Consider the following 23,277-nt stretch of genomic DNA (forward strand, 5'->3'; position numbering starts at 1 on the left):
GCTCAAACATAGTAACCCCCTGGGCCTCAATGTGAGGAAAGCATGAATTATAAATTGTGAGATGTAATTTGTAATAATGGCAGTACAAGATAATGCAGTGTGTATACCAGTTTTTGTACATTAACTGTACAGAATAAGTGAAGTAATTCAAAATGATTTCCAAAAACGATAGCAATCCGAATTGAAAAAACAGAAGAGTTGTGCTGCTTTGAAAATATTTAGGGAAACATTACTACAGCAAGTGTATTAGTTCAAGATGGCTGACCACATGGATCCACAGTGTCTTAAAAATAATGTCTATTATGGGGATGCACAGCTTGTAGATCATCAAAACCCTGCTCCTACTTTATTTTATAGCAGAGACATGTCTCCAAAGGACACTGAGTTCTGAAACCCTCTATCCCCAACTTAGGACCAAGGGAGTTTACTGTGTCAGATGGGGCTCTGGATTTGAGAAAACATGTCTCCTCTCAAGATAAACTCTTTGTTGGGAAGTTAAGGTAAGTTTAACTAGTGTTCAGATCAGACAATAGGAGTATAAAAACATACTCAAGCCTGAGACGATGGGTATAGGCTGGACGCCAGGATCTCTGATGGTGAAAACAAACGTTGCCTCTCATCACCATTGTGCTGCCATAATAATTTTTATGGTAGCACAAAGCAACAGCAAATACTTTTGTCATGCCAGAATGTGGCCATGGCAAAAAGTAGTAATAAGTGGCTCTGCTTCATTGTGGTGGATGTCTATTTCCTCCTGCTGCCCCAAGCAAGCTAGGGTTCACCTCCAGGGCTTGAGGGGCCTGTTCCTGTTCCTGTGTAGGACAGGGCTCTCAAGTCCCAGGAGTTCCTACCCAGCTTTCCTGACTTTCAGAGATTCACCCCTGGCAATCTCTGGGGCACGTGTCGGGAAGCAGGGTAAGTTAGGTTTCTCTGCTTCCAGAGACTTGCCCCAGAAATTGCTGGGAGTGTCTCTGCAAGGAGGAAACCCTGACTTTCCACACGTCCAGAGGTCCTGGGGGCATGTCTCTGGAAGCAGGGAAAGCTAGGATACTCCAGTGTGGTGTAGCCACCCATCAAATGATTTTTGACCCCAGCCCTAGGACTCCACTAGAGTGTTCTGGCTTTCCCTGCCTCCAGAGACGCACCCCCCAGATCTCTGCGGGGTTTCCCTCCCCAGAGAGAGGGTCCCAAGTGTCACGGTGGAACCCGAACGAACAGGCTGGGTCTAGCAGCGGTGGAGTTCTGAGTGACACGGAAGCTGGATGTTCCTTAATTGAATGGGTTTATTAACTTACGCTTGGTAGAGCGCAGGTACGGAGTCTTCAGTTACAGTTAGTAACGCACAACAGGGGGAGCCTGTTGTCCCACGGGGTTCGCCGACAGGCCCTTGCTTTCTACTCCCGGTGCCGGAGCCCGGGAATAGGTGCGGCTGCCTGTCAGGTAAGTCCCAGGGATGGTCAACAGTTTATAAAGGAAGACAAATAACAAACAGAACTGTAACGCGTCGGTGTCGCCAGTCCACAGAACAGTTGGGTAGCCGAGATGATTGCCGAAGTCAGGAGCCAGGTAAGTCACGCCGAGGTTGAAGTCAAAGTCCGTAAGGGTGATCCGGAATCGTGGTCGAAGATAGTTGGAAGCCGAAGATCAGTACAGTTAACGATACAGAATGCCAGGCGGGGAGAGAGGCCAATAGGCCCAAGGGCCTAACTGAAGGACAGTCCCTGAAGGAGTCAGCCTCTGTCTCCAGTTACGCGGGTCTCTCTCTCTGCCTCTCTCTCTCTCGCTCTTCTTCCCCCCCGTGGGAGGGGGCTCACTAGGCTTTTATCAGAATTTAGGTAGCCAATCAGAATGTAAACTCCACAGAACTTTCTAGTCTGATTATATAACATAATTGGGCATGCGCACTGTTATCCTCCCTCACACTGGGCATGCGTCTGACAGGGAAACTAGGTCACCCTTGAGTGACAGGCCCATAGGTCATGCAAAGGCCACGTGCAGGGCCTGTTACTATGACGCTTACAAGAGAGCCTCTGCACTGGCAGCACTCACAGAGCAAATTTCCAAGACAATCTCCAGGGCATGTCTTTGGAAGCAGGGAAAGTTAGGGTTCCCCACTTGCAAAGACATACCCCCACTAGTCTCAACAAACCCTGCACTCTCAGAAGTCCCGAAGATTGCCAGAGTTCAACTTGGGAAACGAGAAACACATTGCCATGATCAACAGATGAAAAAGCATGTGATATCATCAGGAACTCTGATTAGGCAGGCCAGCCTCAGCCAAGTAGTGTCAGGGACTCTGGGCAGAGAAGCCAGCCTGAGCCAAGTACTTCTGCAGCTACACCTCCAGTTAGCTCCAGCTAACGAACAATGCCCCAGTTTAGGAGCAGTGAGCATTTTGATTGGCTGTCAAAAGTGCTGCCTTTCCGTTTAACACCTGCTGGGTCCCTGGGCTCGCAGGCTGCTGGGTCCCTGGGCTCGCAGGCCAGTCAACAGTACTTCTGTGGCAAACCTCCTGGTTCCTACACTCTGGTTCCTGACCCTGGTTTTCATCTTATTTCTGGACTGGCTCTGGATTTCCCTGAAGATCTGTTTCCTGGCTCCTGACCCCAGTTTGGCTGTTTTTGGACTTTGCCCTGTGGATTGCCTTTCAGATTGGTACTTGGCATCTGATCTCCAGATCCTGTTCCTGGACTGTTGTGGACTCTGCTTTAGGATGTCCGTCCAGTATGGCTTCTTCCCCCTTGACCTAGCCCCAGGCCCCTCCTTGCTCTCAGTGGTCTAACTAGGGGAAATACCACCTATGTCCCAGTCCCTTAGAGATTTGTTTTTCATCCAATGAAGCAGATAAGCTGAGCCGGGCCAAATCCCAGCATAACAGAGAGCCTGGGGCTCCCTGTTCCTTTAAGCAAGAAGCAGCCCAAAGAAGAAGCACTACAAGCTAGGCAGAGGGCAGCAGCTGGGCAACAGACCAATTAGGCCAATGGGCAGGTACTTGTAGGAAGCCCAGGCAGTCTTCTGACTGGAAGGAGCAGGGTCCTTGGAAGATATAAGCCCAGAGCCAGAGCTGGCTAGCTAGTCTCTCCCTGGCAGCCACAGGGCAAAGAGCTTCCAGCAGCAGGACTCCTGGAGAGACTGCAGTGCTGCATTTGGATCCCCAGTGACGCTAGGGCTGGCTGGGATGCTATCCTAGCTGGGTGCTGAGGAAAAGTGTACCCTCTGAAAGGGGCAGAGGATGGCTTCCTCTTCTATGTTATGTTATAGCCTGGGGGCTACGGTTTATGTTAAAGTTATACTGGTGGTTTGGGTTGGGACCGTAGGGGCGGTATATGGAAGTCCCATTGCTGCCCATGGGGCATGCGATGGCCTTGAGCCTTGCCAATGGCAGGCTCAAGGCTTGAGTGACTGTTGAGCCCAAAGTGGACAGAGAGTAAGGCCACAGAGACAGATGGGAGCCAGGGGCCCAGTGTCTGAGAGGGGCACAGCCAGATGGGGGCCGGGAGCCCAGTGGCTGAAAGGGTTAGACAAGAGCTAGTGCCTCAAAGCCAGGCCCAGCACAGTTGGCCCAGGCTAGAAAGCCTAGCTGAGAGTAAAGAGATGGAGGTTAAGGAGTCTGAAGCCCCAGCAAGAGAACAGCATTACCTGCGAAGTTTGGGGCACTGTGTAGGGGAGGACTGAAGCCACGCAATTAACCCCTAAAGCTTGAGGTGCCCTGTGGCAGCATGGTTATAGAGTGAGGCCAAGCAAGCAACGTGAGGAGTAGTGAGGCCCAGCAAGAGGCCAAAGGAGGATTGAGGACTAGTAGGGTGCTGGGGAACCCTAGCTGAAGGTTCAGTCAAACAGGCCACGCGAAGGCCCATGGGCAGCCACCCTATTATTAGTAGTATTATTCCATCAAGGCATGGTGGGTGAGAAGGGAAGGCACCCTAGGCGTGGAGAGGGACACGGTCGCAGAGCCACCAGGGATGTCACAGGCACCCCTGGGATCCCAACATGCTACACCCAGCATAGCTGATCTGCTTTATTTGGCAATATCTATTCCAAGCTGAGTTTCTACTAGCTGCATAGTTCCTCAAGTACTTTAGTCCCCAATCCTCCCCAGGGTCACAATCACAAATATACAGTGATTAATGACATCCAGCTATCTGCACTGTGATTAGGTATATATTAAGCAAAGGAAGCCCAGGCAGTCTTCTGAGTTGGTTGTTAAGACCCCTTTCCAGCCAAGTAGAGAATTTATGGGAAGGTTCCACAATCGTTGTTCAACAACTGTTTAGCTAGGATGGTCTGCAGAGGTTATCAGTTAAGTTTCAAACCTTGATAGTGAGTGCCATTCCTTGTGGCAGTGAAGGCCAACCATTCTGGCAGATGTGCTGCAAATTAACCCCACATCCTCCCTGAGTGCCACTCCAATCCCTTTCCATTACCTGATCTGCTACTCAGTTTTTAACTCTCCTGCCCTGTGCTCTATGAATAAGCTGATGCTCTGCTTTCTGCACCCTGTCCCATTTGCCACTGTGCTGCCTGTCTCTTCCCTCTACCATATGTCACACACACAGGCTGCCTATGCCACAACTTGGCTACCCCTGCTTTATGGTAGTAGATTGCAATCACTTTGTTTGTGCTACTATGGCCAAACGCTTTGGCTGTATCTTCCTGTTTAAATCATCAGAAACATGGAATCTGGCCTTACAAGCCTGTCTTTAGACGAGATTAATGGGGAATCTGTATTATTTGAGTTGCACCTTTACAGTAATAGCATGCAGTTCTTATCTTTATATAATGGAAGTGTTTGCAAGATAAAGGTACTTATCCAAAGGCCTCTAATGTGAACCTTACAAGTTTCTTTCACTTAAGGTATGACAATACTGCACAAAGCAGCACTAGCAGTGGATGCATCTACACATGTGCTTTACTGAGGAGTAGACTATTTAGCTCCGCAGTAACACGTCACAGTCTACACAGGTGCCGGTATTAGGATGCAGTGAATTAACTCCACTGTAAGATAACACTGTCCCAATAACTGCTCTGAAATATGTGTAGATGATGACAGGGGCTGGTTGAGGCATGAGGGTGTTACAGTGCAGGGGCTGCTTGCCACCTAGCCACATGGCTCCACACTTTAACACCCTTGTGCCCCAGCCATGCCCCCTACCACCCATTCTCCCTGCCAGCCCAGGGCTGCTCTGCCCCAGCTCAAAGTGCCGCTGTCCTGGGCACACATGTAGATGCTACACCCGGGAGCAGTTTCCTCCAGCTTGAACAGGTCTGCAGTTTATTGCATTGCATTCATTTTATGTATAGATGCATCCTGTGATACCAAAAGTAACCTGGAGAAGGATAACCACATTAAAATGGAGATTCTAACCAGATGAAGCACAGAACCATGCTAAAATAGCTATGCTGCTTCAGGTCATGAAGTTATGATGTGTGGGGCTTTCTCAGATATTAACATCAGGGAGAGGAAAGACTCTTGCTCAGATATTAACATCAGGAAGACTCCAATATATGAAGTAGCTCAGGATATCTCAGAACAGCACTGCATCATGCCATATGGAAATACTTTAAATGAACAATAAGGCTGAAAAAGCAGATGAGGTGGTTCTGAGGAGTCAGGGTCATCAGGCTTCTTAGGCTTTTAAGTGATCATTAAATCATTTAATCTGATTTCCTGCATATCACAGGGCATTATGTTTCAGTCAACTGCCTTTGAATAGTTTTGTGCAAAAGCAAGTTGCATGGATTCAGAATGTGAAAGTTTGTCCTAGTGGCTAATTACCCTCAATATCTGTGCCATATCACTGCTTTGATTCTGTCTGTTTCCAGCCACTGGTTCTTGTTTATGCCTTTCTCCACTACGGTAAAGAGCCCTTCACTATCCTGTATTGTGTCTCCATGAGTATACTTATACACTGTAATCAAATCCTTTCAAGTGTTCTGTTTGATAAGCTACCTTCTTCCACTTCCTCCCCACCCTAAAGATTTTAAGTGTCTCAATGTAAGGCAAGGGCACCAAACTCATCCTGTGCCCGAGGGAGGATTCAGACTGCAGGGCTCATTGCAGGCTGGATCCATCACAGGGCAAGGGGTAGCAGTGACAAGACTGGTGCGACTATGGCAGGAACAATGGGACAACTACAGAGGAAGGTGGTGGGGATGGTAAAGCTGGCAGCACAGATGATGGGACCAGCAGTGGGGATGGCACAAAAAGCAGCAGGGATGGCATGGATGCAGACAGTAGTGATATGGAAAGCTGCAGCAGGCCAAGCAGCCACAGGTTGAGCAGAACTATAAGCACAGCCTCTGCTCGATCTCTTGCTGCCGATGACCATGTCCAAGAGACCCCAGTAGCTTTGGACTGTGCAGCAAAGTTACCTCCCCCTGGCCATACTTTCCCAACTTCCAATGGCCCACTGGTAGCTCAGCAGGTGGAAAGAAGGGCCTCCACAGGCAGTATGTTTGACACTCCTGCTGTAAGGCTTTTTCACTAACACTCAATAATTGTGGCTTTTTTCTGTACCCTAAGTTTTCAAAATGCTTTTTAAACTGTAGAGTATTATAGGCAGCATTCTCATACTGTTTCACATAACACATAGTAAGTCAACCTTTGAAAAACCATGAAGCTGTTTCTTATTTGATTCTGCATCATCTCCTGTGGACTTTAGTTAGAATTAAAATAAAGTTCTATGGAAATTTTATTAGGACCCATGAAAAAATATTCTAAGAATTTCTTCACTAGAGTGTGGTATGCTACCCATATTATATTAACTATTATAGAAGTAAAACATAGATATAATTCTGAATAGAAATCTTCAGGACAGTTCTTAAACCTCTATAGGAAGCTTCTCACTTTCTTTTCCATCTATAGGACTATTCAGTGAGGAGCTGAACAAATTCTGAAGTTACTCAGTGCCTTAAACTCAATACGTACAACTGGAACACATTCAGAATCTCATATGTTCAGGCTAGCAAGGAAGATATGTATAAATGAATACACAGGGAGTTTTCTATTGAGAAGCTATATTATTAGGAAATCCAGAGGCAATGCAGTCTTGAAGGGAATGACCCAGTGGCAATGGTCCCATAAGTATATTGACACAACCCCGTTGGCTTCAAAATTCTTGGTTAGTGTAGCCAGTACTGCTGACTCATGATTTTATCACATTTTAATTTAAACAACAGTTCCTGAATGCCTGGACAACACGAGAATGTCAACCTTAAGTATTTTTTCCTAGCCTTAAGAAAAAGAAAAAGCACAACAACAACAACCGCAACTCAAATGAACCCACAGAAGAACCAAAAAAACCCCTAAAATGTATTAAAAATTTAATCTTCCTTAAACCAGTTTTACAGAAAACTTACGATTTCAACATTTGGCGTTTATAATGAAATTCTCAACCAGGGTGCCACAGCACTGTGAGGTGCCTTGACATCCTTTCAAGGCTGCTCCAGGGTACTATGCAATGTTAGGACTGTTAGGTGTGTAAACATGATTCACAGGATAAACCCAGAGGCAGGGGTATGTGGTTGCTGCAGGGAAAAAAGCAGTGGCACAAACATGTTCTGCTGCTTTTTGCCTTGGCACATGCCTCTGCATGTAGGGGTAGCATGGGGAAAAATCAAGGTGTGTATTGGAGGCTGGGGCTCCAGCAGCCTTACCTGGGGCCCTGGGGGGCCTTCCAGGGCTCTAGCAGTGGCAATCTGGAGTCTGGCTGGCAAGCAGTGTGTGGCTCTAGCTGGCCAGGCTTCAGTTTCAGGCAGCACACATTGCTGCCACATGTGTTGCCTTGCTTTTTTCTGGTGTGGGTTTTTTGACACCATTTGTCAAAAAAACCCTGCCATGCTGCAAATTAGCAGCGTGGTAAATGCCTGCATGTGTGCTGCATGCGGTTTGTGGTGCTGGGGCACTGCAAACCACGCATGCGCACTCGTCTGGACACACCCAGAGTGTCCAAATAAGAAGCCATAGTGTTAAAAACAATCTGACCTCTTATGGTCTTTCCAAGAGAATTGCTCTCTTTTTCTGTAGTCAAAATACAAATGAAAACTAAGAGCTGACATTTTCCAAGGGAGTGTCTTGAGTGTATTGAAGAGTGCCTGGAGTCTATCAAGGAGTCCCTTGAGTTTAAAAAAAAAGTTTGAGAACCACTAGACAAGAGGAAGTAAATGTACAGTTTTCTGAAGCAGTTACCTTTGTGTATAGGAAAATTCCGCTACCTTGTGGCCACCACTGCACATGATGAGCACCCAGGCGTGAAACAGCACCCTAAACTAAAATTGTTCTATTCAACAGTTCCTTATGTGGTAAAAAACAAATGGATACTTCAAGTTTGATTTGGATTCCTATGGACTAACATAGACTCTTATGCACTGTACATTCAGGATTTGGCCATTGTCCTCTAACTAAAACATTGCAACATATGTCCTTAAGATGCGGTTCTTATTTATTTAATACTGGACCTGTTTCCTGAATTCTTAGGAATTCCACTATGACTATTCACAGCTATTGCTAGATTCATTACTACATTCATAAAGGCATGATAGCACTGGAAAAGCTTAATGACAAATAATGGCTCATATAAGACTATTCTATATAATCAGTTTGGATTCCCTGCCAGGTGCATGTATATACAATATCACAGGAGTTAAACAGAATTTGGCAAGATCATGGTCTTACCAAATGTACATATGAATAATATTTTAAATATTTACTGCACACCCTTAACTTATTCTTAGAGAAGACTCCTAAATTATCACACATTCCTAAGAAAAAGTCTAAGGAACTCCAGAGAAATTTTATCTGCGAAGTGGTATATATAAAGTGACTCCAGAAAAGAGGATAACACTACTTTCAAAGGTGAAGAGTAAATTATTCCAGGAGAGGACAGAGAAACAGAAACTTAGGTAGAATGCCTACAGGATCGTTCTAGGCACATTGGTTTGCCCTAAGTTTTCTACTGGCTGTGCCAGAACTTAACTCTTTGTTTGTTAGGTATCTTCTGCTTTTCAGCACAATTTTGTTTCATGGTCCCTTTATACCCCCCTGTTCTTATACCAATATTGTCTCAAACTAAGCAGGTTTTCTCTCTTCCTGATGTTTACCCCACTGACGTACTTATACACGTATCCCTTCCCAGATTTCATTCTATTAGGCTGAATAAATCTAGCTGTTTTAGTCGTTTCACATAAGACAAGACCATCAGAAACGAAGACAGCCTAATAACCCTTCCTTCCATTTGCCCAGTTAGAATTCATCATTATTGAATTTCATCCCATTACTATTACACCAGTCCTTATGGTCACCCAATTCTATCTGTATTATATTCTGATCTGCCTCTATATTAATGTCTCAGAAGTTTGGGACATCAAATTTCATTACTGAGAAATTGTCATCTTTACCTCACCTTATGTTTTTCATTTCTCTTGTTTGTAATCATATTGATTTAGATACCACTGTGGTAAATGGTTCCATTTGGATGGCCGCCATATAGATGCCATCAAGGGAGAGCCACGTAGATTGCAAGTTTATCCCTGATGACTTTTAAGATTAAAGCCTTTGATTGCAAGCTCTGTGGAACAGGGACTCTAACTGTATAGCAATTTGCCATACACTTTTATGGCAGTGTAATAGGCAATATCCTAAAATCTGTAAAGCAATATTTGCTTCTCTTGGTAGTATTCTGTTTATTGATGTGCTTACTGACCAAAATGTAAAGACCTATTAAAATGAAAGGTAGAATGATAAAGCCTCATGGTTAATTAGTGCCATAATCTTTCCCTTGTGACAATCTGAGTTCAAATCTTTCTTACTTTCTCATTGAAAAAGACCCCAAAAATTATTACTATGGCATTTCACTACATTCCATGGCTAAATAGGTGATGTGGCAATTTGTAAAAGAAGTTAATTAACCACAGTATGTGTGGGGGGAGAAGGAAAACTTACACAGCACTTGCTTCTATTAAGCCTGTTTAACTTCAGTGCATCTTGAGACATTGGATTTTAGAGTGCTTATTAAAGGGGCAAAATTAATTATTTTATCAACTATAATTTATTGCACAATTTGTGCTCCTTCTATTTCTATGAGCAGTAGTTCCTGTATGAGGTATTATTTAAAACTGTTTAACAGACTCTACGGACCAATTAAAAAAAATTTAAAAATCTTACAAAGACTGTACTTTACTGTTGTACATCCCAAACAGAAAAGAGTCCTGTTCAGGGTTCAAAAAGCTGAGTCAAACTTACTCATTTCCAAGGTTCTCTTGTTAACAAAGTTCATTCCTACAAATGAACATTGTTTTGGTCTTTGTGTTTCTGCTTACTGTAAAAGCAAAAACCTCAGCATGCAGTTACATGAAAGATCCCATGATTGCCCCCTCACATAAGGCATAGTCTAAAAACACACTTCCTGGGCTAACAATCAAAGGAAACCAAATCCAAAGGAACTAACAAGAGAGGTATGGTAGGGTTTTCCTTCTTTAGCTTCTGAAACCAACTTATTCTCTGGACAGGTGAATTTTGCAACAGGATTTCATACTTTCAGATGTCCATAAGGGAGGAAACTGGGACATACTGGACTTTGTAAAGGAGAGGAATATACTCCTAAAACAGAGACTGTTAAACAAAATGCATTCAAGTTGTAAGAGCAGCATGAGAACCTTGACGCTTTTACCAAACAGAACCTTCTTGGCATGCTGTGAGCCTAAAATAGAGGGGTGGGTTTTGCTGTACCCCAATACAAGGATCAAACCAAATGGCAAGGACCTTTTGAAGTGATATATTAAGTGACACATGAAATATGACAACCAGACAAAAAGAGCCAGCTACGGATTTATCATATATGCCTCCTGAAACCCTGGAAGGCACAGAAGAGCTTATTTCTTGTTATGGCACCATATCCACCAGAGGCTCCTAAGCACCCACAACTACATGGGTAGGAGAGAACATCTAAGCAAATATATATGTAAGTTAAAAAAACAGGTGACTGTCTTCTCTGCAGTATTTTTTGTTTCTATTGGGACAAACCCATGTAATCCATCACAGTATCTGAACCAAACTAGGGCAGCATGTTTAAGAAAATATTTACCTGCTTTCACAAAAAATGAAGGGGTTGAAAGAAAACTGCATGCCTTGCCAGACCTGCAACAGCAAATACTTCCAAAAATGAGCGGCAGAGCCCACTTCTAATTGTACATAACTGGTATAGAACCACTTTGGTGTATATAGACTTTTGGAAGGTCAGTATTCTCTCTCAACTTGATGGATTGGTAAATAACTTCAAGACTGAGGGTACACAGTACATCATCAATGTTAGTGGCAAAAGTTACTCAAAAAGGAATTACACAAGCCAGTGGTGCCCACCCTTTTTGCCCTACAGTCCAGATAAGTAGTGCCAGGTCTGGCCACGGGCCAGATGTGGATGATGGGTTTGATCCAGCCAGGATACAGGGTCAGTGAAGGAGTCCCAGCCTGCTGTGGAGGAACATACAACCTAATCCTGATGTTAGGGGGCAGGAAGCAGCTCCATCCTGACGGTCAGATATGTGACAGGGAAGGGGAGATGGGGTGGAGTGACTTCAATCCTGATGAGGGGAGGCAGCTTGTCCCTGATCTGGACTCACCACGGGGGGAGGGGGGTGCACTGTGCAGAGCAGCCCCAATCTGGACATGCTTGGGGGGTGGTTTGCAGCCCTGCCCAGCCCTGATCCTGATGTCAGGAGGTGGGCAGGGTGGAATGCCCCTATCTGGATGCATGGATCTTCCCCACTCTCCAGCTGCCAATTATTTTCAACCCACAGGGATCTTTGCAGGCTAGATGTCATGACTCTGTGGACCAGAGATTGAGCATCCCTGTAGAGACCATTTTGCCCTGTTTCTTATGGATTACATTAATTTTGAGCTATGCTTTTAGTCTCCCTGAAGAACCTGCAACTTCCCAGTAAGCCCTCACTCAGTATATGGTCTGTGCTGCCAACTTCCCAGTAAGCCTTCACTCAGTATATGGTTTTCATAGACATTCAGGCTGGAAGGGACCCCAAAGGATCACTGATTCCAGCCGCCTGCCCCAGGGACAGGAAGTCAGCAGGGATCATAGGATCCCAGCAAGATAAACATCCAAATGTGTCTTGAAGGCATTCAAAGTGGGTGCTTGAACCACCTCCGGCGGCAGTCTATTCTATGCCTTGGGGGCTTAGACAGTAAAGAAGTTCTTCCTTATGTCCAGCCTGAATCAGTGGCGGGCGGCGGAGTTTGTGACCGTTCAATCTTGTCATCCCTTGGGGTGCTCTGGTGAACAGATATCCTGGTGAACACCCCTGATAAACTTATAGGTGGCCACCATATTGCCCCTGAGCCTGCGCATTTCCAGGCTGAAGAGTCCCATGGCTCTCAGCCTCTCATCATAAGGTCTGTTTTCCAGACCTCTGATCACATGCGTGTGGCTCTTCTCTGGACTCTCTCAAGCTTCTCCACATCCTTTTTGAATTACGGAGCCCAAAACTGGATGCAGTACTCCAGCTGTGGCCTCACCAAGGCCAAGTACAATGGGAGAATGACGTCCTGGGATTTGCTTGAGAAGCATCTATGGATGCAATCCAGTGTTTTGCTCGCTTTACTAGCCGCAGCATCACTTTGAAGGCTCATGTTCATCTTGTGGTCAATCATGACCCCCAAGTCCCTTTCATCTGTAGTGCTAACCAGCATAGAAATGCCGAGCCTATAAGGATGCTGCAGGTTTTCCCTCCCAAGGTAGAGAACCTTGCATTTTTTGATGTTAAACACCATCAGGTTCTCATCTACCCTGATCTGTGCTACCTTTGTCAGTGGCCATCAGGACACAGCCTCCTACTCAGAAAAATATCATCACTCACTCAAACTTCCAGGAAAGACTCTAGGGTCATAATTTCAACCCATCTTCACAAGCCTAACTGTGACAGCTGAAAATTATGTTTGTGTGATAAAGGTGCTTGCTGAAGGCTCTGTGAAGATTAGACCAAGTGTTTTTCTGTTATTTGTTCAGACATTAAGCTATATGTTGTTAGTAAGAGCCTAATTAAAGTCTAAGATGTAGTAAGGCCTTGTATGAAGTAAGATTTAGTAAGGCCTAGTAAATTTAGCAAAGCCTTATAGAAGTAATGGTAGGCCATGTGGCATAGTTAAAATTAACCTTATCAGAAGAATGCAAAGCTTGTACTGCTATTGGTCAGTCTAAGGACAGTTGAAGTAAAAAGAATCTGAATGGCTGTAAGTTATCAGCATATCTCAGACGTTATAAATTGGCTGGCACATCCAGAAATCATTTAGAAGGAAGATACAGCTCTGTGAAAGGAACTACAGATTAGCTGCTGGCCTAGATTCAGTGAACCCATGGATCTCAAGGAGCCCAAGGACTGAATACCAGGGTCCTTCCCAGTACCCCTTGGACACCGCTGATCAGGGATGCCTGACTTTGCTGAGCTTTGCAGAAGAGAAATTTGTCATATATCAGGCATCAGAGGAGACTACTGATAAGTTGCTGATGCGAATTATTATTATCTGTCATTGTCTGTCTTATTATTAGTATGCATAGTTGTGTTTTTGTTAAGTCAATAAACCTTTCTTACGTTTCTACCCCGACCACACTCTTAATCCCGAACCTTCCACAGGTGGCTGGGACAGCTTCACTAGCGCAATTAATGTTGTTAGGGCTGTAATCAAATTAGTCATTTTTCATTGTTTATTGTTGTGCTTCTACCACAAAACCAGTGACTGCCTTTACGTGGCCATCTGCTACAGGAACTGCTGATTCTACTACACAACCAGCTTTGATCCTGGTTCACAGTCCTGCACTTCAGCAAGCAATCCAGGTCCGTGATGTCACCCAAATCCTACCTCACCCCCTTAGTCTTGGCAGCCCAAGTAACGCAGGCCTCCCCTTCCCCAGGACTGAAGATGGTCAATAGTCTATTTTTCTACTGGTAAAATATTATTTCCCACAACATGTTTTCTAGTGTTATCTTCCCATGGTACTCCCTTTTGGCAAAGAGGTGAAGTTATATTAATCTAATCCCAGTCCACAACACACACAAGATTCATCATACAGATCTGGTCATAAAAGATCAGACTGGGTCTTTTATGACCAGACCCTGACTGCTAGTCTAGGGGATTTGACTCCTTCCGGGATTATCAACAATCCAAAAGAAAAAGAACAAAATGAATGAACATAAAGTTGTGGGAAGAGTTCATAGCAAAATCTGTATCCACTGTTTCAAATTCAGTGTCCATTAGACCCAACCCTTCCCTTTCCTCACAGAGAAGTCACCAAAACGTTCTGACCTTCACTGATTTGGATCACTTTGTGTTTGGAAATAAATAGCTGTCATATTAATAGCTCTGGGAGAGCAGGAGTTGTGCACAGGGAGGGAAAAATTCTCCCACATCTGGACACGTCCCTGACCTGGAGTGGTGCAGCAGTGCTATCTCTTTATCTTGCACAGTTCCAGATTCCCTGTACCTGTGCAAGGGCAGTAGGCATAAGCAGGCTGGAGACAGCCTGCCTGTCATGGTAGTGGAAGCAAAAATGTAGCTTCGTATTGTGCTCCCCCCCTCAACAAGAGTACACCTTTGAGGTAATTTTAATGCTTTTAATGTTCAGAAGGGTGGAACACTTTCATACTTCATCTCTTGCCCATTTTTCCAGCACTGGTACTGAATGCTTATTTATATCCATAGTTCAAAGCTGTTTATCACCTATACTTGCTGATCACGCTTTGCTATACTCATTTCTTTCCAGATCCTTCATCATTTTTTTCTGAATTTCCCCCACATTTTACATACACTTTATCTGGGACTACAATGCCTAAAATGCAACATTAGTGTTTGGAAAAATTCTTTCTTTAACATATCCTCTATTTAAAATCTACTCTAGTAACTGGCATATTTAGATCCAAGGTTTTTTGGGGGGGGGGTTCCATATCTGTCCTGTAAGTTGCATCCTGCTCAACTGATCTACATCGAAAGCAAAGTTCCCACTATTATTAAAGGGAGTTCTGTGTTCGGTACTTGGACAGAAGGCTGTTTTCTTAAGGTTTTGTTAATGTTAATTAGCTAGGCAAATTTACTTGTGTTTTACAATATGACACAGGATTGTTGTGTCGGGATAGCAGCTGGTTTAGGGAACATGTGAAAAGCAAGGTATAACTGGTAATATGTTTTATTGGTCAACATAGTTAATGTTAGATGAGCTTTCTGGCAGTCCCTAAAAGTTATAATCAGGATGCAAAGCTTTGTTGCACTAGCCACAACACATAAAGCATTACAAACTAGATATCTATCAAGACAGATATGGAGAGAAAAAATGAAGGGATGAGGGCAAGTCTATAGTTTCCTGATATAAGAAATCTCTTTTTAGAGATTGTTTAAGGCCTAAATCTGAAGCCTTTGCTAGTAAAGTAATTGCACAATGAACTAACATAATTAATGTTGCTTGTATAGGGACTTCAGAATTAGGGTTTGGTGTATTTACATTACTAATTTATCTTGCTTTTTAATACTGTAGCTACCTTGAGTTTTACATATTTCACCTAAATGAGATTAAAATGCAAAGTGTGTCACTCAGGGACAACATGAACTTATGAAACTGAAGGATGTGGAGTGCTCAAATCAATGACTACATTAAACCAATCTAGAAAGACAGGCTTTTAAAATCTGTGATAGATAAAATATTGACAATGTCTCATTTTTTACTTATGCTTTCAGGCTACCCAAAGAAACATAACAAATCGAAAATAATTTATACCAGAGATGAGAAGACAAAGCATTTGATGGATATGGAACACATCTCAGTGGAAGGAAAGACTTTTGGAATGCCAAAATCTACTAGGCAGCATGCTTAACTTTTATGGCTGATTTTACAAAAAATCAAAGGTTGACCAGGTGGGTACTGGGTAACTTAAGGCCATACCACCAACCTTTCTATTACCAGAAATGAATGTTTATTTGCATTCAACACTTTACTTCACTTTGATTCACTCTGCATCATATCATTTCAATGGAGCCAGATTTTAGCTCTTTAGGTTAACAATTTCAAGAAACTCAATAATATTTCATAGATTCTGTTGTACTCCACAAAGAAAAAAAATGACAATTTCTTCATGGCCTCTTTTTAATGGTCTTCCTTGCATTCCAAACCTGATTCTTTTGTTATTTTAACTGTCCAAACTTAAACATTCAAATCTTAAAGGGAAGGCTGAAGAGAAGGTTCAATCAAGGAAAAACTTCAGCTTCCATGATCATCAGAATTTAAAATAGTGAATAACACAAAGTTTGGCTCTCTCCTTCCATTTGAGATATTTCAGAAACTTATGTTGCTTGTCTGGATAAACTGCTGTAGCATGATCTACTTAGTCTGAAAATAAGATAATATTAATCATTTAGATAAGAAAACACACAGTAGCTCATTATTTATATTAACCAGTGAACCACTCCGCGTTTCTCCAGTAACTTCAGTTCTAAGTTAATTGCTTAAAAATAGAATACGAGGAACTGTTTTTAGTAATACAAGTAAGAGATAATTAAAAAGTTAAATTAAACATCACAGAAAATGGTAAAGATTATAAATGTGATAGTGTTTACAAAGTTAAAACTCAATTTAATACTAAATATTAAAACTTAGGTTTATAAATAAAAGTTGTATGAGAGCTCAGAGTTGCCTCTAAAACACTCATTTGCTCTAGAGCAGTTATCACAAGCACATAAGGGAGCTACAAAGGTAAAAACTAAGTACATTCCAAAGATTAAAGAGTCAATTTGACTACAGTCTATACATACTTGATTACAGTCTATGCCTACCTTCATGAAGGAGAAATTGCTGATGGATTTTTTAAACTGCTGTATATAACCAATTCTAACACAAGGTTTCACCCCCCCGCCCCACCCCCCATCCCCATTTAACATGAGGGGGAAAGCCCCTCGTCTTATAGTTGTGTATGAGGCATTGGGGGAGGGGTACCCTACACAAGATCGGAACAGTAAACTCAGCTGTTGCCTGTCCCTGCCCTCCCGCCCCAGCCACATCTGTACCCCACATCACCCCCTTGAAGTCTCTTCCCCCATTTCCCCTTCCACACATAGACTTTGTCCTTTGCACCCTGCAGCCTGAAACATCATGCACAGTTGCAGCCCAGCCCAAAAGCAGCCTTGTGGTTGCACACTGCTGCTGCCAGGGTTGGGCTGGACCCCTACTCAGTGTCACATGGTAGAATGAGGACAGAGCCTGCTGGCATGGACCAAAGTAAGGAGGGAGGAGGGAGGAATAAAGACTGGGGGGGAGAAGCAGGAGGGGGAGTAAGGAGGAGAGAGGAGGGGCCTGAGGCTGGAGAGGAAGGAAGGGGAGGCAGGCACAAGCCGGGGGCAAGCTGCTTGACCTCCCTACCTGCCCCCAAAACTGTCTGCCCCCTGCAGCAGTGGGAGGGATGGATTAAAGATGACCTTCCAATAATTATATTCTATACATGGAACATAACAACAAACATAAATTTGCCATGCATAGAATCTAATTATTAGAGGGTCATCTTAAACTTGAGTAAATATGGTAGCAGAACAATGCATAATAACAATAAATAGCTGGAAGTTGAAACTAAAGAGACTTCACTGTGTCAGGTGTAGAGCACCAGTACCCACGATTTTACCCCAGGTCCTGGAGCCTCTCATAAGATGATGGATCATAGCAGGACACCTTTGGTGCCTGCCACTTTAAGGGCTTGAGTAGGCTGTGAGGCAGCCTGCAGGTATCTGCAGAGCAATCAGGTAGTCACATGACAGCCAGCAGGCTGCCTGATTGGAGCTGGGCTGTGGAGTATCAGCATAAGAGGAGACCCTGTGAAGCAAAGCCAGCAGTTGCTGCTGGGATGAGGCTGGAGCAACATCTCCTGGCTGGAGTACTACCACTCCCAGGTACATCTGGAGGTTCAGGGTAGGAACTATGGAGCTGGAGGAGGTTCCTAGGGACCCTGCGGGGTCCCAAGCCCCAAGGAAAAGGCTATCGGATGAAGAGGGTTGTAGGCAGAGAGTGGGGATCTTTTCCTTCTTCTTCTGGTCCGCCTTCTTGTTGCCCCCTGCTGGCAGCTGCTGTTGCTTCTTGGGGGGCATCTTGGGGGCGGGGGGCAGGTAGTGGCTGCTTGCGTTCGGGCTCTGGCTCCGGCTGGGCCGCGACCACAAAGCACAGAAGGGGGCAGGGTGAGGACAATACATGCTCAGTCTTGCATCCCACCAGCTGTGCACTGCCTTCCCCATGGAGGAGAAAGGGTATGTTTTCTTAGCCTAACAGAAGAGCACCAGACTTGGACAAGAGCATGCAGTGGAGGAGGGGGATAACAGGGTTTAGCCCCCCTAAATGTGGGGCAGCGGTAGGGCCACAAGGCAGCTCAGCCAAAGCCTTCTGGCAGCTGCAGCAGGGGTGGGGAGGGAGTGGGACTAGGGTTGGGGAGGGGCAGGCAGTGCACAGCTGGTGGAATGCAAGACTGAGCCACGAGCAGCTCATCTGGGGGATGTGGCTTCTGCTGCTACGCGCACCCTGGGAGGCAGGGGTGTGTGTGTCCCCAGATCTGTGCAGCGCAGGGCAGGCTGATGCTGTGGGCTGGGGTGGGTGGCAGCAGGGCTAGGAGGGGGCTATGGGGGGGGCTGCAGCCACCCCAAAATTCACCGTAGCCTGACTGACCCCACCCCCCATGCTCCCAGCACCATTACCACCCACCCGAAGTGCAACCCGGCCCCCTACCACTGCCAACAGGCCAGTGCCAGCTGGAGCCCAAAACAGCAACCTGCCCTGCCCTGCCCTGATCCAGGGGCACACACCCCCCATGCACTCCCGGAACATGTGCAGTGGTGGGAGCTACCACCTCCTCTCTCCACACACCCCAGATGAGCTGCAGCTTTGTCCCACACCCCTCCCAGCCCTGGCTGTGCAGGGCCTGTCCCAGCAACAGCAGCATTAATGTTGTTATAATCATTATTAACAACTTGGGGCATGGCAGGTGTGGGGGTCCCAGGGGATACAACCCTCCCAGCCCAGCTGAAGCTAGCCTCACTCTGGCCCCGGGCCACCCCCCCAGGTGGTGAGGGGCTATGGGGCAGCAGATTTGTTGACATGGGGGGCACTGGCACTAAGCAACAACCCCAGGTGCAGGGGAAGGGGGTCCCGCTACATGGGCATAGCGGGTTCTGGCCCCGGCCCCAATCTTGATCCTGGGCCCAGCTCTCCTCTGCTCCCTCCCGATCCCTGCCCAGCTTCAGTCCCACTCCCTCCCTCCCCCCCACTGTTTTCCACCCCCCACAGACTTTTCAGCCTCAGGGGGAGGCATAAATGCATACACTCAGCCCCCACCAAAAAAATTTCCTTCCTCTGCCTATGGCCTGAGGCCCAAGGTCCGATAAGAATGAGACCCAGTGAGAGGCCTGAGAGTGAGGTCCAGGTACGTCTAACGATATCTGGTGCCTGAGTGGGTTGTAGGCAGAGAGTGGGGTTCAGACATGTCTACTGACACCTGGGGCCTGTGGGGCATAAGGTCCTGTAGCTCCAGTGAGTGGGCACAGTACTGCCCCTAGTGAGGGGTAGAGTATAAGAGGCTAGAAGCCTGTTGAAAGGCAAAGAGCCCAGAGCGAGAGTTTCAGTCCCAGTGAGGGGGCATAAGTAGAGGCCCCAGTGAGAGGCAGCATGTGGCCCAGGTAAGTCCGCAGAGACCTTAGGCCAAGTTTGGGCCAGAGGTAGAGTATGGCTCAGCAATGGGGCCAGGGGAGTTAGGAGTACTTTGGATGCCATCTGCAAGGCATAGGACATGGAAAAGGGGAGGTTGGAACTGTGTATTGTACCCTTGGCATCAGGGCATTAAAATGGGCAGCCTCTTGCCTTACAAATAACTATCTGTATGATTACAGCAAAGGCAAGGCAGGTGGGTGAACTGTCCTAGACAGGTGGGTGGTTTTATACTGTTACTGGCCCCAGGGATGGCCCCTTGCCACATGGACAATGAGGCACCTGCTACACATTACACATATTATGCAATAAATGGTTAATCATGCAATAAATTTAGACCTGCCACACACAGTAATTATGACACAATAAAAATGACTATCTAGCTATAAAAATAGCCAACCAGATGTGTAGTGTTTGAAAATGTGTAACAACCCTATAATTGATTTCTATGCAGCTTTAATTTGAACACGTAGCAGGGCCCTTAGTTCTCAAACTAAAGGAATCCTACAGTGTCTTTTGGACAATTTCATGTCAGCATCCCACTTATGCATTAATTTATTCAGAGACCTCCCTATTTATTTCAGTTTTATTTTTCAGTGTACATCAAGAAGGTTTCAGAGCTTTTTCAACAGAATAACTAATATTTTTGCTATAAACTTCAGCAGTTTTAAGTGGAATAATCATGTACCTTTTATACAAATAACAATTGTCACTTTGGAGACCAGTAAACATAAATATTTGAAAAGAACAGTTTGTTGAAGTCTATAGGGACCAATATGATTATCTAGCCTGACCCTCTGTATTGCAAACTGCAGAACTTCACCCAGCAAAATCTACAAGTTCATATATCTGTTTGAGCTTTACTGCATCTTGCCCAACTTGTTCCAATGGTTAATTATCCTAACCAAACAAACCCCCAAAAATTCTAAGGCTGAATTTGCTTTAACTGTTAATGTCACTATGCATTTTTTTAATGGATTAAAAAGCTATTAGCTATCAAAAACTTTTCTTCATGTACTTATACATAACTGTAAATATTGCATTGTTAACCTACTGTTGGAAATACAAAATAGTAGGTAGTAAAATGAAAACTAATAAAAGGAAACTCTCTTTCACACAGCATATAATTAAAGGGTGGAACCCATCACCACCAAATGTTGTGGAAGGTTAGTTAATCCAGATTCAAAAGTGGATTGGACAAATTCTTGGAGGAAAGGAGGATCAGCTCGTGGGCATGGGAGTTAGGGGTGCAGCTTCTAAATCAGAACTTCCTAGACCTGAGGTCAGCAATGTTTTTGGGCAGAAGGCCAAAAAGACCCACAACCTCAACTTGTAAGGTGTGCCAGGGGCAGATGTTGGGAGAATTGCAAGGGGACCTATTGCTTATTGTAGCAGCACAACCCTAGCTCCTCCCCCACCACCCTCCCCAAGGCTAGGGTTACCATACGTCCGGATTTTCCTGGAAATGTCCTCTTTTTTTGGCCCATCCTCATGTCCGGGTGGGTTTTTAAAATGTGAGCAAATGTCCAGGTTTTTGCTCTGCCTCTGCTTTCCCAGGCTGGCTGCTTGGGCCTGAGAGCAGCAGGCAAGGTGATTGGCTGTCAGGGGGTCACATGCTCTGCTCATAGGCCCTGGCAAGCCAGGTAAAGAGACTGTGTGTGTGTGTATGCAGGAGATGCATGTGCAGCAGGGCTGCTGGGGGGGTAGGGGGTTGCAGGTCAGGAGTGAGGGGCACTGGCAGCGCTGGTGGGGCAGGGGGTTAGGAGTGAGGGGCAAAGGCAGGGCAGGGACATATCACTGCCCCCCCCAGTCGTATGCCCCTTCTCCCCTCTTTCCCTTTCCCCCACAAGTGTCCTCTTTTTGACACTGGAAATATGGTAACCCTACCCAAGGCACACATGCCAGTCAAAATGCCTTTGTGTGCCACACTGGCACCCATGCTAGGGGTTACCTACCTGTCTGTAACAGGGTGTCATCTTCAGTGGTGTTTGAAAAGCCTGCAAGGGCACCCCAGAGTCCCTTTTTATTCCCACTTTCCTCTGGGAACAAGCCCCCTTTCACTTGCCTGCCATGACTTGATGTTCCTTGGTTCTTGAAGAGGAGGCTGCCCTAGTGCTTCCCAGGTAGAATCTGTGCTCCCACTCACAAAGGTGAGGAGCTTTTGCCTTAAGGGCTAATTGCACACTCCAACTTCCCCTTATCTTTCCTCATAGGTTTTATCCTTATGTCTCCGGGGCTTCGGCCTACTTGGCTTCTACCCCTTTTTCTCTAGCTAGGCTCACCAGATTAGACCCACTAGATAGGGCCCAACTGTGAGGCTCTAGCTCTTTAATGCCCTCTGGGCTCATTGCCCTGTATAATATCTATCACTGGGCCCATGGCCCTTGTCTGCTACTCCCCACTGGGGCTGAGCTCTCCTGCCCCTCTGCAGCTGCACCCCCCTGAATGTTAATGAAGCCTCCACCTCCCCTATAGCCTCATCCACAAACTAAAGTGTTTGCTCTTTGCCATGGGGTTCCTGGGATGGGGTACTTACTCAACCCTCCATGCCCCTGGGGTTCTGTCAGCATTCAGCAGAGACTGGTGGGATGGTAAACAGTTTTATCTTTATTAGGAACAGGATTCAGCAAAACACACACTCACAGCTTGTGGGGAGAACCACAACCCACCACCAACAAACCGCACCCCCAGGGCATCAGGGGGACAGATTGAAACATTCCACTGCAGGCCCCTTCAAGGTACACTCCATACCACAAACCACAAACTATAACATAAATAGTAAACCCCTGAGCTATAACAAAAAGTTAAGGGTGGCAGTTAGCTTTCTTACTTGTGTTCTTCTCATGGGCTCCCCATGTCTGAGTCTTCACTGCCAGATGCTCCCAGTTGTAGAGTGACTGTAGTTTTGCTAGGAACTTGTGGGGTTCACCATCCATCTCTACCTGCCCCCAACTTACTTAGGTCAAGGCTTGTATAGCTCTGGCCTTAGGCTCTCTCACAGTCACCTGACAGACCCTGTCAGCTGACAGGCCTGCAGGCTTGGTTTTTAACTCCTGCCCAGTTGGCAGGCTGTGCTTTTAAAACTCGGATCTTAAAAAGGCCACCCTGCCTTCTTGTAACAGGGCTAGGGTTCCCTGTTACACTGTCTTAGATCTTAAATGCTAGAGGCTACAAGTGAGAGTGGATCAGTGGAAAAAACCCTGGTCATACCCAGTTCACTCTCCCTTTCATCATCCGCTGTCTGCCACAATGTGACACAGGCCTATTTGATGTGCCATAAAATAATGGGCTTAGGCCCATCACAAAATATTATAAGCCTCTTAATAAGGGAGGCCACTGGGGACACAATGTGACACAGGACACTGGGCAAGATGGACCTATGGTCTGACCCATGGTTCTTATGATCATGCTCCTCCAGTTTGTCCCTATGCTACATGTTTTCCTACATTGTAACTTTTATATTTCTTTCCTGTCTGTCCTTTTTGAAACTTGGACAACAGAGGTGAAAAACCTACTCCAGTAAAAGTCTGAGCAAAATTATGCATAAAGATAA

Source organism: Gavialis gangeticus, unplaced genomic scaffold (genome assembly GCF_001723915.1).
Source record: "Gavialis gangeticus isolate Ggan-Ray unplaced genomic scaffold, GavGan_comp1, whole genome shotgun sequence".
In the NCBI taxonomy this organism is placed as follows: domain Eukaryota; kingdom Metazoa; phylum Chordata; order Crocodylia; family Gavialidae; genus Gavialis; species Gavialis gangeticus.